This window comes from Equus quagga, chromosome 15 (assembly GCF_021613505.1).
Source record: "Equus quagga isolate Etosha38 chromosome 15, UCLA_HA_Equagga_1.0, whole genome shotgun sequence".
NCBI classification, from domain to species: domain Eukaryota; kingdom Metazoa; phylum Chordata; class Mammalia; order Perissodactyla; family Equidae; genus Equus; species Equus quagga.
The window spans coordinates 35,889,016-35,907,423 of record NC_060281.1 but is presented as its reverse complement, the minus strand read 5'-3'; positions in this window follow the sequence as shown (position 1 = coordinate 35,907,423).

Sequence of the window (18,408 nt, the reverse complement as noted above, 5' to 3'; positions counted from 1 at the left end):
CGACATGGTAATAAGACAACATTTTTCTATTCTCTGTAGTTTGCAATCTTATGAATCGGTATAATAAAAGAACTTTGAAATGGAAAGACAATTATTGAAAAAAATCTTATTCTATGTGCAACTGCTTATCTATGTTAACCCATATTTTAAAAATATTCATATAGTTTATTTTTTTCATTTAGTTCCATAATTAATTTGGCAATTATTCTTTGTTATAGACTTAATTTTATCTTTTTTTCCCAAGTGGCTAAACAGTTGTCTCAACACCTTCACAAAAACAATATATTTTTGGAGGCCAGCCCAGTGGCATAGAAGTTAAGTTCATGTGCTCTACTTCGGCGGCCCCGGGGTTTGCCAGTTTGTATCCCAGCTGAGGACATATGCACCGCTTACCAAGCCATGTTGTGGCAGGCATCCCACATATAAAATAGAGGAAGATGGGCACACATGTTAGCTCAGGGCCAATCTTCCTCACTAAAAAGAGGAGGATTGGCTGTGGATGTTAGCTCAGGGCTCATCTTCTTCAAAAGAAAAAAGAAGGAAAAAATACATTTTTGTTCCAGTAATTTGAGATAACACTTTTATTAAAAGGACATTTCCAAATGGACTTGGGTCTATTCCTGGACTTTCTGTTCTATTCCATTGATTTTTTTTGTCCATTTATTCTGATGCTCATTTCTAATAGTGATACAATGTGGCAATGACAGGAGCAAAGGCAGCAGAAAACTAGGATCTATTACTATAACACACTTTTAACTTTCTCTTTCTATCTGATGTTCGAATGCAAAACTTCCCCAGGATCTGAAGATTTTGAATGATTTGAGGAAGATGGGGGGCTTTCCTTTCTGCTGACCTGCAGACTTGGATCTGTAGACGTTAAGATCAAGAGCAGTTGATAGTATTGGTAACAGCAGAAGAGTGATCATGAGTCACCCAGACCAGGGATGTAAGAGATCTACTTTGTTCACTTTAGACATAGAAGCCTTTAGATAGATACCAGCTTCTCAGCCCAGCTACTCACTTCCACCCTTAACACACACACCTTAACTTCTGTATTGGCATGGACCCAGCTGCAATGGGAGAGAAGAGGAGGTGGGCAGAGGAAAAACAGCATCTTTCAGGAAAATCATGGACAGATAACAAAGTTCCAATTAGGGGTTTGGGTCACATGACCAGCCATGTGATCAAGGTTCCTTAGTCAGGAGCAATTCTCCTAATGGATATTTACAGGCAGACAAAAACGAGATGGTGATTCTAGTTATGGTAACTCATTGTTAACTGAATATTTGACTAGTTATGATATTCTATGCCCTTAGTCTGCCAGGAAATAGCAGTTTTTGTATTATGCTTGAGAATGGAGCAACATGAAGATCAGTGACTGAGTATGGAGATGGGGACCATTATGGCATGACTATAAATCCTTGATATTTGAAAACTTTCAAATTCCATTTGTTTCTCCTTGAATTGTTGCATTTGAAATTCAAGTTGATGAGTTACTGATAGCAAGAATGAGACTCTTCATTCTTCTACAACCACACTTGAGAGCTGACCAAACATAAAACAGGGATACATTACTGAGGGGAGGATTTCGACATTTTTTGACTATTAGCCCCTCTGGGCCTCAAAATTTAAATGTTTATGTTGAGAGAACAATGACTATTAAGGGAGGCATGTAAACCTTGTAAAAGGATGAAGACAAACAAGACAGAAGGTCCCCAGTTTTCCTTTTGCTTTCTACATTTGCCCCCTTTTCTTTCCTTTTTGCTACTTACCTCCCCCACTCATGAACTTCGACTAGCCGATGAACCTCAATGCTTGCAAACACAGTTCTCAGAAAATATCATTCTGATGGTGATTAGCATGAAGGAGGCATGGAACCAGAAATAACTGTCAACTGCAATTTTGGGTTAAGGTAGAAAACTGCTACATAAGCCAAAAACACAAGGATACATAGTCTCTGACTCTGTGTCAATCAGGGAGTCTTCTGGTATTCAAGTGGTCCCTGATGTGCATCAGCTGAATAAAGCCTTTAAGCTTTATTTGAGTCACTTACATTATTTTTTTGAGAGTCTTTGTCAGTGGTCCTCAAATAGCACACGTACTTAACAACATCTATCTCTCAGACTTTGTGCTTGCTGAGCAGGAGCTAGGATAGCCACACTCCTAGTGACCAGTGTCCTCTGGCCAAGAGCAGCCACCTTCTGTGTGATATGACATGAAGACATTTGGGAAGCACTGTCTATCCTCCCCCACAGTCACCCCACTGATTTTCTCACCTGGTTGCCAGGTGCTGGTTTGGGTTCCGAGTGGAATATTCCATGGTGTTTCAGTTCAGTTTGTTGTGGAATAGGAGGGTCCTGGCAACCTGAGGCAGCTCTGGTGCCATGGAGGACCACTTACTGCTACGAAGTTTTACTGTATACAAGTCCTGGAGAAGCTGTGTGAGGCCATGTCAGTATTGCCTGGAGACGTGAGACTCATATCAGACTGTTAAGGCTTAACATGGGAGATGGCGGTAAGTGCAACTATATTTGGATTTTTTAATAGTTAAAAGCCAACTTTATGCAAATAGGGAAAAAAGAATTTACCATAAGAATTTCTGTTCTAGTTGAAAAAATGTAAAAGATTTTGGGAAGATAGACTATAAAAGAGTTTATGAAAACCTAAAGATATTTTTAATTTAATCCAATCTTGAGGACAAATTATTAGGGACTCTAAGTTTAAGGGAAATTAACCAAAAACTTGAACAATTCTACTCTTTGAGTTTAAACTAGATCCTTTAGGGAAAAAAATTCATAAAAGAAATCTAGATATTTAGAACAAGCTGAGTTGATGACTCACGTAACAAGGATTCAGTCACTAGAAGATATGTTCACGCACATCTTAGTATCCAGTGGCTAAACCCAAAATAACTTTAAAAATATGTCAGATGGGTGAGGAACAACTTACCATAGAATAAAGTACATTTGGGATGAAAATGTCCATCTTTGGAAAGTCAAAAACTACTTTCACAAGAAGCTGAAGGATGAAATAAAAAAATTAAGGAACTCAATAAACAGAAATAATATTTTAACACTTGGAACAAGTGCTAACTGACAAGGGAAATCAGACCAAATCTCTGACTAAGCAATTGCAAGTGATGATGGATTTTGCTCCCCTATTTGGAGAAGATAAAACAAGTGCAGGTCTCCCAGAGTGAATATAATGAAGAGATTAGAATATGGAGATTGCTTAGATAATTGGTCAAAGATAGCTCTGAATAATCTGATACATGCTTTTATTAAAACCGTTGGAGAAGACGTAAAAATATGAATTAAATTATCTGAAGAAAATAAAAGAAACACTTAAAATCATATTAAAGCTTTCTGAAATGAATAAAACATCTGTGCAGTCAGAAAATGCACAGTATGAAAGTAAGATTCAAAAACACTGGCAGAAAATTTAAGTAATTACTAAAGTTTATCAAGAAGATGAAATAAAACATTATAGATTATTTGCATTTACATTAGAGGAGATTAATCACACAAAGATAGAGGAGAGGCTTTCCAAAGCAGACAAAAACGATCAATTATGCACATATGAAGAGCTATATACTAATAGAAAAAAGACCCAATCTTCTTCAAAAATTAGAATTATCCTGGGGCTGGCCCCGTGGCCGAGTGGTTAAGTTCACGCGCTCCGCTGCAGGCGGCCCGGTGTTTCGTTGGTTCGAATCCTTGGCGCGGACATGGCACTGCTTGTCGAACCAGGCTGAGGCAGCGTCCTACATGCCACAACTAGAGGGACCCACAACGAAGAATATACAACTATATACCGGGGGCTTTGGGGAGAAAAAGGAAAAACTAAAATCTTTTTAAAAAAAATTAGATTTATCCTTATCAAAGGCACATTGTTTCCCATGTGAAAAAGCTCATAATAATTGATGGACAGTTTAGTCTATCAGGGAAACCTGAATGACTTAAAGAGATATATACAATAAACCACGTCACAAAGGATTTTTTTATAGTCTTGATGTGTGATATGAAGCATCATACACTGGCCTCAGATGATCAGGGATTCCTCTGGATTATCTGATCATTAAGGAGAGATGAGCTTCAATCTATGTTGGCTCAGGAATCTACTGAGAGAAGGTGCTTTGTATGAATCAGATGTCATCTCCATAAGACAAGGATTTCAGGAAAATGATTCCTCCATTAGGTTATCTTCATCCACAAATGCAGGAGAGCTTATCCTAGCTTCTCCTAATTCTTATGACCTCACAGGATGAGTGGAATTTAGAAGTTTTAATACGTCTTTTTGTTATAAAGTCCATGATTCAAAACTTTAGAAATAGAGTCTAGTAGATTTGGTATGAAAGAATCTTGGTAGTTTAAGCACATCTGATTTATTTCTCCCATTTGAAAGAGAAGAGACAGGACCAGCTTCCTATCTGGTTCCTTATCTCTTCCTCCAATGTTATAAATTAAACCAAAGAATTAGTTAATGAGAAGTCCTCTTTTTCCTTTTCCTCCTGCTCCTCCTGGAAACATATTGGGACTTTCGCAATATTACTTTTCACCAAGGGATTTTTCCGGCTCAATATACCCTCCACTAGCAACAGGAAGTGTCTCTCAACAACACGGGATGTTTTCCATATTCATACATCTAAAGGTAGAAGAAAATTACCTTCTTGGTTGATTCAGCCTTCAAATGAACCTACTTCTTAAAATCTGGTAATAACAAAACTGTGTTAGGTGTCCGAAAGCAATTATGAATTCTACTTTAGTTTCATTGCCTTTAAATTGTTATACAAGAGTTCAATGTGAAGCTCAATGGAATTAAATTCTTAGAGTGATGTTTTAGAAAAATAAGTTATGTAAATGTGAATATTATGCATAAATAATTTTACTTTCTAGACAGTATATATACAATATACTGTTTTTAATAAGTCCACTGTAACACAATCTATAGAGAAAGATTTATACAAGCAGTTGAGCAAAGACACTTGAAACTGTAAAGACTTCTGTATGCCACATACTATACTTACTTAGTTAAAAGAAAAAATTAAAGGAAATTAATGTTTAATTATATATATTTTAATTGATTTTAAAAGTTCTTTAGTGAAAATGACAAAAGAATTAGCGATGTAGTTGAAAACAGAAAAGAGATTCATGAGGGAACACCACGGTGGAGTGAGTCAAGTCTAGAGGTGTTTTTTTAAATCTCCTAGGATCATAACATGTCACCAAATAAATCTTTGAACAAAACAAAGTAAAACAAAAGAAAAATCCAGAAAACAAAATCATTATTTTCCATATTTCATAGTCTCTGCATTCACTGTCCATCTTCCCCAGGTAACTGTTCACACCTTCTGTTTCTTCAGTCATGCAGCCTTTCCTCTTCCAATCTCACTCCCAATTTATGCCCTTGCCTTTGACTTCACAGAGAAAACTGGAGGAATCAGAAAATAACTCCTGTCAGATTCCAATACCATGTCAACACAGTCACTTTCTTCTATACCTATATAATCTAATTTCTGTCCAGCTACTATGGATGAACTGTTAGTTCATGAGAAGATCTCTTTTTTCTCCTTTTAGCTCCTAACAGAGGCTAAGCATCCACATCTGTCCTGGATCCAGCCCGTCATCTACTCAAAGACATTATTCCAGGATTCGCCCTTTCTTCTGCCATGCAATTTTTTTACCCACTGTAGATCATTCCTATTAGTACACAAACTTGCTATCATTATATCCATCTTACAAAAAAATTCTTTCTGACCTCTCTTGACCCCACTTACCCTGCATGTATTGAGTCATTTATTTCCTTCTGTTTTCAGCAAAGTACTGTTAGTTTGCTTGCTATCTCCAACTTGTCTCCTATCATTCTCTCTTGCTTCCTCTCCAGTGTGGCTTTTGTCCTCTCTCCTCTACCCAAACTGCTCTCTACAAGGCCACAGATGCCTCCTATATTGCTAAATCCAATAGTCAGTTCCTAATCCTCATTTCACTTAGCCTGTGAGCAGCATTTGGCACAGCTTTCTCTTCCTTAATATACTTTAATACTTTCTCCTTTTTCTATAAACAGAGGCGAAATTTTTTCCTCACAGCTTGTCTGAAGGAAAGCCCCAAATGCAGAGTTAAAACATCTATGAAGCAACCTTTTGTGTATTTCAGTTTGTCGTGAGTGGTAGCCAGTGTGAAAATGCATCACCTCCCCTTGCTTCATATTTCCCTTCACTCAATTCCCTTTTTCCTCTTGCTGCCCTGAGTCCATACTTCCCAAATAAAACATCAGCACCTTTATCCTTGCCACAAGCTTTGTCTTTTAGAGAATTTGAACTAAGACTTTCCCCTAAATGTTAGGGCACAGGGCCCAGCAAAACGCATTTTACTTCATCACCAGTAGGCTCTAGCTATTCGAAATCTGCTCTCCCATTCTTCTCCCACCAAATATCGATCCTTGAATTAACAGACCCCTTATGAAACAATGATTTTTGAGTATGTGTTGACCCTGGGTGGTGATTTTTCAGTGGTTTTATATTCTGAACCTCTGGAAATATCCTTTCCAAATTATATAAAATGATACACCCAGAACCAGGTACATATACTTGGAATACATTTTTATTTACAAAGAAATGATTTTTAATATATGAAGGCACAGACACAGAATAAATATCTTACAGCATTGTCACTGTACAAATGATATCATTGGTAGGATCATCAAGGGGGCACAAAGATCTTTTGAAAGAAAAGTCATTATTATTGCTTTCACCAAGGCAATAGGAAGAATTGACTGAGGAAGGAAATTAGGAGAAATTTCACCAATGAAGCCCAAGGATCCGGGTAAAGCAGAAGAGGCTGGAGGTGAGTGAAAACTTTGCTGGGGTTACCACGGTCTATTGACACCATCTGGTGTTAAACCAAAGTAAAAACAGAAGGTGAAGAAAAAACTTTTGTAAAATATGGAGCCAAAAGGAATCTAGCTGTGGGTCTTATGCAGGTGGCGTCTTGAGGCTTCATAACAGAAACAAGAGATCGTCAAAAAGTTGTTTGGGAAAGCCTGAGCCATATCCCCCTATAGCTACCTCCTCTCCTATTTGAAGAAATAGATACTATACTTTTCATCATCTCTCACCCATCCTCCCCAGAGCTTGTCATTACCATCCTGCTGTCCCATCCACACCCTCATCCCCAGAAATTGGCTATCAAACCTCCCTAAATAGCAGATGTCAACTTGGAGCGGGGAATACGTTTTGAATCACTGAGCATTTGCTTCACATTCTCATTTCCATAAATGTTACCTCATGTCTTAACATTTGGCAATATAAAATTCAAATAAAATTTCTTTCCTTAACAAAAAATATTTTCAATGAAATAACATTGCCCCGAAAAGAGTAGTTTAGCATATATAAAAATGGTCTTTTCTCTTATTATTTATAAACAAACTTTTTAAACTATATGTAATAAAATAAAACAAAAGGACACTAAAAACATTTTCTCAGATGTGTCTGTATGTGTGCTTGCACTTTTGTCTTTGTGAGTGGATGAGCATCTATGCTTTGTGTGCTGGAATGACTTATTTCTGCTAGTCTCACACTGACCCAATAGGCTAACTCTCATATAATAAAACGTACTCCTTGGTACAACAATATGCCTTGAATTATAACAGTGATTCTCAGTCAGGGGCAATTTTGTTTCCCAGGGGATATTTACGATGTCTGGAGACATTTTGGTTTTCATAACTCGGCAGGAGGAGGTGGGGAGTTGCCACTTTCATCTAACTTGTAGGTGCTAATAAACACGCTACAGTGCAAAGGACAGCCCCTCGCAACAGAGAATTATTCGGCCCAAAATGTAGTTAGTGCCAAGGTTGCGAAACCCTTATTTTTAAAACACTGGCACCTTGCTCCATTTGGATCCGAGCTCTTCTTTTTCCTTTATTAAGTGTACGTTTATTGAAAGCAGGTCCCAGATGGAATTTTGTGAAACCTCTGCTTATTTGAGAATGGAATAAGTAAGGAAAGATAACCTTAATTACTAACTGCTGGTAAATGTTCCTTCTTGTGAATAATTGGGATATAGAAAGATTTGTGGACAAACGTCAGGTCAAACAATCAAATATACAACAACGTTAGAAAATCAAAGGCTAACTTTAGAATTTTGTTAGGACTTGTCTTATAGAAAACCTTAAGTGAAACAAACAAATAAGTTTACCACTTACTGTGTCAGTTATATCCCTTACTTATGAACAAATATAGAATATATATGACCTGTGAACAAGAAGAAAAGAGCTCGGTTATTCTAAATAACGATTCAGAGGATTTCATTCAGCAGCTTGTTACGATGTAACCATTCAACAATAGTCTAAAACGGTCTGGCAAGCCTTTTGTTCGCAAAAAACCAACAAGTAAATCTTCAGGCTTTGAGGGCCATATGGTCTGTCAATTACTCAACTCTGCCTTTGCAGTGTTTAAACAGCCCTAGATAATACACAAACAAACAGGTGTGGTTGTATTCTGATAAAACTCTACTACAAAAAGAAGCAGTTTTCTGGATTTATGGATTCTGTGGGTCCTGGTTTGCCATTCCCTACTCTAACGTAATTACCCGTTCTTTTTCAGTGTACTGAGTATACTTAAAGCATGCCTAATTTATGACTAATTATTTGTAACAAAAGTTAAGCTTTAAGTAATTAAAAAAATTTAAGTAATTTAAGTAATTCGAAGTTTTAAGTAATTCAAGTTTTAAGCAATTCCTTTCTCTGAATTGATCCAAAACAACGACTGTTGTAGACATTACATAGTCTACATACCAAAACTGTGTTTGAATGCCTATATTTTTTCTCATTTTACTAAATGTCAGAAGTTTTGCTGGTTCATATAGCAAAAATATTTTTAATTTTCACTCTGACTTGAACATGAGTTATTTTCTTCATATTTTTTGAAGTTACATTTTCTCACCTACCCATAATTATTATTGGACAAGTTAATGGTCTAGTTTTACGATTACTCTGTTATCTTCTGTGTATTCAGTGATTGATTTGCCCTGCTTTTGAGATGAGAATGAATGGAAAATATAAAATTTTACACAAACTGGTTATGACAATGGATAGCAGCATCTTTTAATGGAATATATAGAATAATTATATAAAATGAAAAATTATGAATTAAAAATAAAACATTATTATGAAATCTGAATATGCATATAGAAACTGCACCAGTTATTTTAACATAGGGAATTTAATGTAAAGATAAAGAGAATTGTTAACTAGGTAACAGAAGAAACTAAAAAGAGAACACTAAAATTTCACAGAGGCAGCAACTATATGAAGTATCTTCTATCTGTAGAAGGGGAAGAACACAAAGAGGAGGGTGGAATTGTGAAAACTTAGAAATTTGACCAAGGGGCACCATGGAGATGCTTCTCAACAGAGGATACTGTCTTATGGTCTGGGGAGGGGTGCCATGAGGATGGAATCCAGACCTCTGATGAGTATTTGCTAGCTGTATGGTACTACTGTTTTTGACCAAGTACAATGAGCTTAGTTCTGGGAGCATTGGAAACACTGCAGATTGGACTCAACTTTTGCTATTGGACTAAACTGCCACCGCTGAGGGAAAGATGCAAACCTACTAAGATAATACTGACAGCTTCCTCCAGGAATGGTTTATTAACTTAATCTGAAGAACTAGTACCCGGGTCATTTCTATTCCATGAGTCAGGGAGCCTAAAAAAGGGCTGCTCTTGACTGCTGAGTGTATCTTTTCTCACCGAGTTTTCAGAGAACTATAGAAATAACCATAGACTGGCACTGAGGACCTATTAGGTTCACCGTGAGATGGTTCTGTGTTAAAACTCCATTTACTACTTGTCTTCAAGTCATAACGGCATTTAAGTTTCTCAGAATTAACTATCAGTTCAGAATGAATATCTAGTAATGACTGAAAAATCTGGGTTTTTTCCTTCTCCAATGCAAAATGACTTGGTAAATGGCCACAAAACCCTTTGCAGAATGCTAGAAAGATTTACAGTATATTTACCCTGTTTTCTAGGTTGAATTCTATGAAAATGCTGAGTTTAAATCCCTTTTGCCCATAGTAATGATAATGCATTTCTTCTAATGTCTTTCAAGATTTTTTTCTTTGTTGCTAGTTTTCATAAGATTGATTATAATGTGTCTGTTTGGTGTTCAATTATCTTTTTCAATCTCTAGTTTATGCGTTGGGTCAAATTTGGGAAATTTTTTGCTATTAATTCTTCAAATATTTTTTCATCCTTACTCACTTTCTTTCCCCTGTCTGAAACTTCAATAGATTTTTTTTATTATTGTTCCACAGGTCCTTAAGGACTCTCTTAATTTTTTTCTTCAGATTATTTTCTGTCTATTGGTAAGACTAGATAGTACCCATTGATTTGTCTTTGAGTTTACTGATTCTTTCCTCTGTCATCTTCAATTTATTAGTGAGCTTATCTAGTGAATTATTTTTCCTTTTGATTATTGTATTTTTCAGTTTTATAATTTCATTTTGGTTCTTTTTTATATCTTCCATGTTTTTGCTGAGATATTCTCTATCATTTGTTTTAGGAGTATATGTATTTGCTTGTTAAAGCATTTTTACTTAATGCTTTTTACATTTTATGTCATGCTTATTTTAAGTAAAGCATTTTATTTTAAAATCCTTGTTATATAATTCCAACCTCTGAGTCTTCTCAATACTTACATCTGTTGGTTGTCTTTTCTCATTCAGGCTGTAATTGTCCTGTTACTGGTATGATGGGTGAGTTTTTATTGTATCTTTATCATTTTTAGCTATTATGCTGTGAGACTCTTGATCCTAGTTATTTTTTTTTTCATAAGGAAATCACCCTATGTTATATAAATGAACCAAAGATAGCCTCTGTTTATTGATCCTGTATTCACTTCTTCACAGGAGTTTTGGACCTGTTAGTTTGAAAGTCTATCATGCCAAACCAAATTTTTTTCACATCTGATTGTCTTAAATGCAGCCAAATAAGCAGATATTTAGCCATTTAATATCTACTTGCTTTGCCTATCTCACAAAACTGTACCAAACATCTGATAACCACACATGAGAGACACTCTGTATCTGTAGAAGACCTCGTTACTGCTGCCCTTCAGAACTCTGACGCTGGGCTGCTGAGCATTAGCATGTAGATATGTAAGCCATGTCTCTGATACTCCACTCCCCCAAAAGTTCCCTTGCCCCCCTCTACCCTGTGTAGTGGACTCCATGGCATAACCTTTGGAAGGTCTCATACCGTGGGGGACTTCCTCTACATGAAAATCTGTCAAAGCATTGCCCAAATAAAGTTCTCTGTATGCTACTGTCATCTCACAGTCCTATCTTGTTCCTTGATCAACCCCCAAGTTTTTCAAACTCATTACACCCTTTTTATATGTAGTATGCAGTCTGGATACAGACTGGATACTAAGCTCCCTCTTGCACCCTGCTGACATTGTCCCTGTAAAAGTTTTGAGTGCTGACTCTCACCACCTTGTTGCAGTCAGGTGAAATGAGATTAAACTTGACACTTTCTCAGCAAAAGTGGAGCACTGATTCACACTGCCTTGTTCTCCCTGAAAGGGGTTTTAAACTAAGCTCCTGACAGGCCTCACTGACAACAGAGAGTAGGAAAGCAGAGTGCTGACTAGTCCCACCTTACATTTCCTTGTTCTGCCTTATTCCTTTCCAGTGGGGGTGGAGGCTCAGCTCCCTGCTGCCCTCCACTGACACTATCCTAGTAGGTAAATCAGAGTTCTTCCTGCTACTACCAGTTGTGGAATGGAAGCTCACCTCCTCACTTAGCCCTGCACTTACAGAGCAATCATAGAACTGCCACCATCCTCACTGGGTGAATTTGGAAGAGGAGCTTCCTGCTTGGCCCACCAACACCATCCCAGGTGAATTGAGGCAACACTATCTTTTTCTGCTGGGCAGGGATGAGGGGGTAGATAATTGGCTCCCTGCTTGCACAACTGTTAGTGTTTGGCTGGAGAGGGTTGAATATTGTCAAAATGTTTTATTTGGTTAGGCCACATTTTCCTGAGAACATTGGCTAGAGGGAGAAAGATTTTCCCTGAGGTTTTTCTCTGTGCCTGCTGGCAGATCTGGGTTGAAGGCTTCTCCAGTGCCCCATTCTACATATGTGGGAAGCAAAAAGAAAACCCGAAGAACATGCCATTGTGCCATTCCTCAAGTCCTGAGACTCCTAGGTAGTTTTTCTTTTTTCTACTTGTCAGAATCTTCTTATGTTTGTTTGTTGTGTTATGTCCAGGATTTTTAGTTATAAAGTGGAGGAACTGGGAGAGCCACAAGTCTCCTGTAGTCATTATTATCAAAACAACGGCAACAACAAAAAACCTTTATTGAGATATAATTCACATACCATAGAGTTCACCCATTTAAACAGTCAGTGTTTTTTAGCATATTCACAGAGTTGAGCAACTATCACAACTATCCCAACATTATCATGCCAAAAAGAAAGACTGTGCCCATTAATAGTCACTCTCATTTCCTCCCAACCTTCCCTACCAAGGCCGAGGGCACAACAGTTCTTCCTGTCTCTATAGATTTGACTATTCTGAACATTTCATGTAAATGAAGGAATTCAACATATTGTCTTTTGTGACTGGCTTATTTCACTTTGCCTAACACTTTCAAGGTGCATCCATGAGGTAGCATATATTAGCATGTTACATATCAGTGTGAAGATTAATTTTTTAATTATTTATTTATTTATTTATTTTTTGAGGAAGATTAGCCCTGAGCTAACTACTGCCAGTCCTCTTCTTTTTGCTGAGGAAGCCTGGCCCTGAGCTAACATCACGCCCATCTTCCTCTACTTTATATTTGGGACGCCTACCACAGCATGGCTTGCCAAGCGGTGCCATGTCCACACCCAGGATCTTTACCGGCAAACCCCGGGCCACCGAGAAGAGAATGTGCGAACTTAACCGCTGCACCACCAGGCCAGCCCCAAGATTAATTTTTATTATTGAAAAATATTCTATTGTGTGAATATACCATATTTTACTTATCCATTCATCAGTTGATGGACTTTGGATTGTTTTAATTTTTTGTGTATTAAAAATAATGCTGTTATGAACACGTGTGCACTTTTAGTGTGGACATATATTTTCATTTCTCTTGGGTATGTACTAGGAGTGCAACTGCTGGGCGAAATGGTTACTCTATATTTCACACTTTGAAGAACCGGCAGACTGTTTTTCAAAGCAGCCGCACTATTTTCCATTCCCACCAGCAGTGTATGAGGCTTCGGATTTCTCTGAGTCCTTCTCATTACTTGTATTTGTCTGTGTTTTTGATTTCAGCTACCCTAGTGAGTGTGAAGTGAGATCTTATCGTGTTGTTGATTTCCATTTCCCTGATGACTAATGACGTTGAATATCTTTGCATTTGCTTATTGATATTTGTACATTTTATTTGGGCAAATGTCTATTCAAATATGTTGCCCATTTTTCAAGTGAGTTGTCTTTTTATTATTGAGTTGTAAGAGTTCTTTATGTATCCTAAATATAATTCTATCAAATATATTATTTCTATTTTGTGAGTTTTTTCATTCTCAGTGGTGTCCTTTGAAGCATAAAATTTTTAAGTTTGATGAAGTCAAATTTTATCTTTTTTTCTTTGCTTCTTTATGCTCTAGGTGTCATAGATAACAAACAATTGCTTAATCCAAGGTCTCAAAGTATTTCACGTATGTTTTCTTCTAAGAGTTTTACATTTTAGTTCTTACTTTTAGGTCTATAATCCAGGTTGAATTTATTTTTATATGGTGTGAGATGGAGGTCTCATTTCATTCTTTTTGCTTGTAGATATCCAGTCGTCTCAGCACCATTTGTGGAAAAGACCATTCTTTCCCCATTGAATTGATTGGATTATGTAATCTATTTACATTTAATATTATTACTATAGTTGACTTTTTACTTGCCACTTTATGTTAATTTTCTATATGTCTTAATTCTCTCTCTTTTGGTTTCTTTATTCCTCCTTTAGTTATTTTTACATTAAGTGAATATTTTCTAGTGTAACATTTTCATTTCTTTAGTGATTTTTTTATAATAAATTTTTTGAGTTATTTTCTTAGTGGTTCTTCTAGGACATATCATAGACATCTTAACTTATCAGACTCTACTCCAGATTTATAATTAATTCCAGTGATATACAGAAATATTCCTCCTATACAGCTCTCCTTCCTCTTCTCACCTTTTGTGTTATTGTTATAAATATCACATCTATGTAATTACACAACCAAAACCACGTTGTTATAATTATTATTTTTATATATATTTTGTCTATTAAGAAAGCTGACAGAAGGAAGAGAACAAATACATATTTATAGAATTTGATATATTAACTTTCTTATTTACCATATTGGATCTCTCCATTTGCTCTAGTTGATTCAAATTATCATAAAATGTAATTTGCTTACTCCAATATAGCTTTGTTTTCACTCACTTCTTTAGTGCTGCTGTTGTCAAATTTATTATGTTTCTATATGATATAGGCACAAAATATGATTTTATGTGTATTACTTTATATAATTGCTTTTTAAATCAGTTAAAAAAAGAAATATGCATTTCTACGGTCATTTATAATCACATAACTATGTTTACTGATGTATTTTATTTTTTAAAGTGGGTTTGAATTATTTCCTGGGATCATTTGCTTTTAGCCTAAAGACTTATTTTAGTATTTCTTAGAATCTGTGTCTTCTAGCAATTAATTCTTTCATTTTTAGTTTATCTAGGATTGTCTTTATTTCACCCTCATTTTTGAAAGATAGTTTTCCTGTATTTAAGATTCCTGGTTGATACTTCTTCATTTCTTTCAAGACTTTTTCTGTGTCATCCCACTGCCTTCTGGTCTCGATTTTTTCTAATGAGAAGTCATGTGGCATTTTTGTTTGGGTTCCCTTGTACATGATGGGTCATTTTCCTCCTGTTGCTTGCAAAATTTTCTCTTTGTCTTCAGCTTTGAGCACTTTTGCTATGATATATCTGGATGTGGATCTTTATGAATTTGTTCTATTTAGTGGAAGAAATTTATTGTATGTGTAGATTAATGTTTTTCACCAAATTTGATATTTTTCAGCAATTATACCTTTGAATATTTTCTGCTTCTTTCTCCTCCTTCTAGTCCTTCCATTACGTGTACTTTGATGTCTTAATGGCATCCCACATTTGTCTGAGGATCTGTTCATTTTATTTCATTTTTCCTTCTCTGTTCTTCAGATTGCAAAATCTCTATCAATCCATCTCTACATTTACTGACTTTCTTTTGCCGGTTCAAACCTACCATTGATCCCCTCCAGTGAAGTTTTCATTTCACTTATTGCACTTTTCAACTCTAGAACTTCCATTTGATTTATTTTTGAAAATAATTTCTGTCTTTTTTTTATAGTCTCTATTTGATAAGACATTGTTATCATACCTTTGTTTATTTCTTTAAGCATGGTTTCCTATATTTCTTTGAACATGTTCATAACGGCTGCTTTGATGCCTTTATCTATTAAATCTGACATTTGGGGCCTCTCACTGGTAGTTTTTGTTGCCTACTCTTTTTCTCATGCGTTAGTCACACTTTCCTATTTCTTTACATGTCTCAATTTTTGGTTGAAAACTAGACATCTTAGGTAACATACTGTTGTAAATTTGGGTAACAGTGTTCCTCTGCACTCCAGGACTTATTTTGTTTTTTGCTTTTTTGTTTGTTTAGTGACTTGGAGGGACTATTTTAGTGCATTTACAGCACCCCTCCCTCCCCACAGTGTGAAGACTCTGAGATCGTTCCTCAGAGGGTAAGCCTCTGGCATGTCCACAGCTACCCTGGGGTGAGAGTGGTTTTAGCAGGTCTCTCTCTGACTGTCTTTTCCTGATTTCTCTGTTAAGCAGTCCACATCATTTGGTATTATATCCAGCTATTAGGCTGCACTAAATTCGGGCCAATTGCTGTATTGGTTTTGTTAATGCCCCGGGGGCATAAATTTCTTCATGGTCTGATCCAATTTTGCAGGCGTAGTTTGTGAGGTCACTCTCTGAAGTTTGTTCCAACCCCAGGAGGGCTCTTTCCCTGGTTTTCTCTGGTGAACTAATGGGCTTGCAGAGTACCTTGGTGTCCCAGAGAGTCTCAGCCTTGCCTTAATAGCTTATCATTAAAACATCCATTGTTTCTGAGTATACACTTAGGCTTGAACTTTCCAAAATTCTACTTCAAATCAAGTCAGTTCCTTTGGACAGAGCTTCAGGGTGCTTTGTTCTTGCAAACTACCTCTCTGGGTGACATCTCTGTGCCACTGCTCCACAGATGGAGTGCAGGAATGACATCATTTCTTTGCGAATAGTGCACTGGCCTTTAGTGATAGCCTTTGGTCTTCTTTGCTTACCTCTCTTGGTATTGTATCTTCATTTATGAGTGAGCTAGGGAAAGGATGATCAGGGTCCTAGTGTGGTTGGCCTGCCATGCCCAGGGTAGAGTATCCACCTTATGAATTGGAGCTGGGTAGAGGAAAGGAGCCCCTGATCTCTTGGCCACATCTCCAGGATTGTAGCCTAAGAAACTCAGAGCTGGAGTTGATGAGAAATGCACGCAGCCTGGCCTTCTCAGTGAGGTGCTATGTGTCTTGACTAGGAGCTTAGGGGAGAGGGATCCTTGTCGTCCTGGCCATACCTATGCAGAGTAGGGCTTCCATAACACTGTGTTGGGTAGGAATAGGACGTATGTTGTGGCTCAACTGCCATAGACTTTTGCTCTTTTTACTGAGATTTAGTATATTTTCTTGAATAAAAATTATTATTTTTTTGCTGTTTCCCATAGGACAATTTTCAGAGACTGAATTTTAATGTTTTCTATAATGCCTAGATCCTACCTTTGAATGAGCTACTTTATATTCCATAAGATCAAAACTTCTTAGCTCCCCAGATTTCTAACCTCATAATCTTACAATCACAAAATTAAAATTATTACCTTATTATTTCTTCACAATATCCCAAAGAATTTAGTGAGTTAAAATAGATGCTTTTTGAAAAAACAGATTAAATAGTTAAAATTATTCCTGAAAAATACTCATTTTACCTTCAGAATCTTGTCTAGTCAAAAAACAAAACAAAACAAAACCTGGTAGAGTATCTCCTAGATTAATTAATATTCTCTGTGGTTTAAATTTCTGTCTGTTTGTTTAGGAGCTACCACTGGCTATGTACCAGTAAACACACTTTTTTGCTAATGATTTGCTTATAGACTGTTTATTTTTTCTTCTTACGAAAATGGCTTAGTTCAGAGAAAAAGATTAGAAGTTTTATTGACTATACATCACTAAGAAAACCTTTCAAGGGTTTTGGTCTCTTTTATTTTTACTACATTTGTCCCCAATTTCTAAGTGAAAAATACATATTTCGACCTTTATTTCATTGAACAATTGGCTTTTATCTTACCTCTTTCATAGCTTAAAGGTGTGAGAATGGAAGAATGGAAGCACACATTGGGAATGTTGAAGCATCAGATTATGCTTCTATCTATTGCTATTCACCTTTTGGGTAGTTCATTCCTACTTTCTGAGAAATTGATGAATTGTTGTGTTAACCCTTTCTATCCCTCTGGATAACTAAGGGAGCTGGGCAGGGGGTGGAATCCTCAAGGATTCTGAATAAAGATTTGGTGTTTAAAGACAAGGAAAGAGCAAGGGAGATTTCCTCTTAAGCAGTTATTTACAAGAGGGAAGAGCAAGACCCAAGGGATCTCATTATAAAGTTGAACAGGATTGCTGGTGTTTATGATCTCACTTTCTCCATATCCCCAGGGATTCTGTCACTTTGAATTTTAACTTCTCCCAATACTGTTTGAAGCTGTTAAAAAATTTCAAGTGAATTTCATACTAGTTCACAGAGCAAAAGTACCTTTAGAGTTTTCTCTCTTAGAGGAGAAAGACAATAAAAGAATTGATTATTGTTCAGAATCGAAGTGAATCAGCTAAAACTCAATGCCAGGTCTTTTTTCCTTTTCAGATGCCAGGCAATCATCAAAGCAGCATGAAGGAATAATCAGATCACCAGGGACAGACTGGCAACCGTTCAGAGCTGGTATCTAATAACCTCCTTCTCTAGTGTATAGTCAACTTCTTAAGTGGCTGAAATGTCCCCCTGAGGGAAGACTTGAGGGAAGACTCTTGAATATTATTTTGTTGCATTGCAGGATCCTTTATTAAAGGAATTCTCCTCAATGTCAATTCAGAGAATATGGGTCTGTGAACTAGCTTAGGTCTGGAAACTGGGCAAGAGGCCATGAATCTTCACTATATGGATTCAAATTATATTTCTGCCCCCAGACCTATAAATTTCCTGCTAATACGTTCCAACTAACATCTTAGTAGTTTAGCCAAGTATCTTATT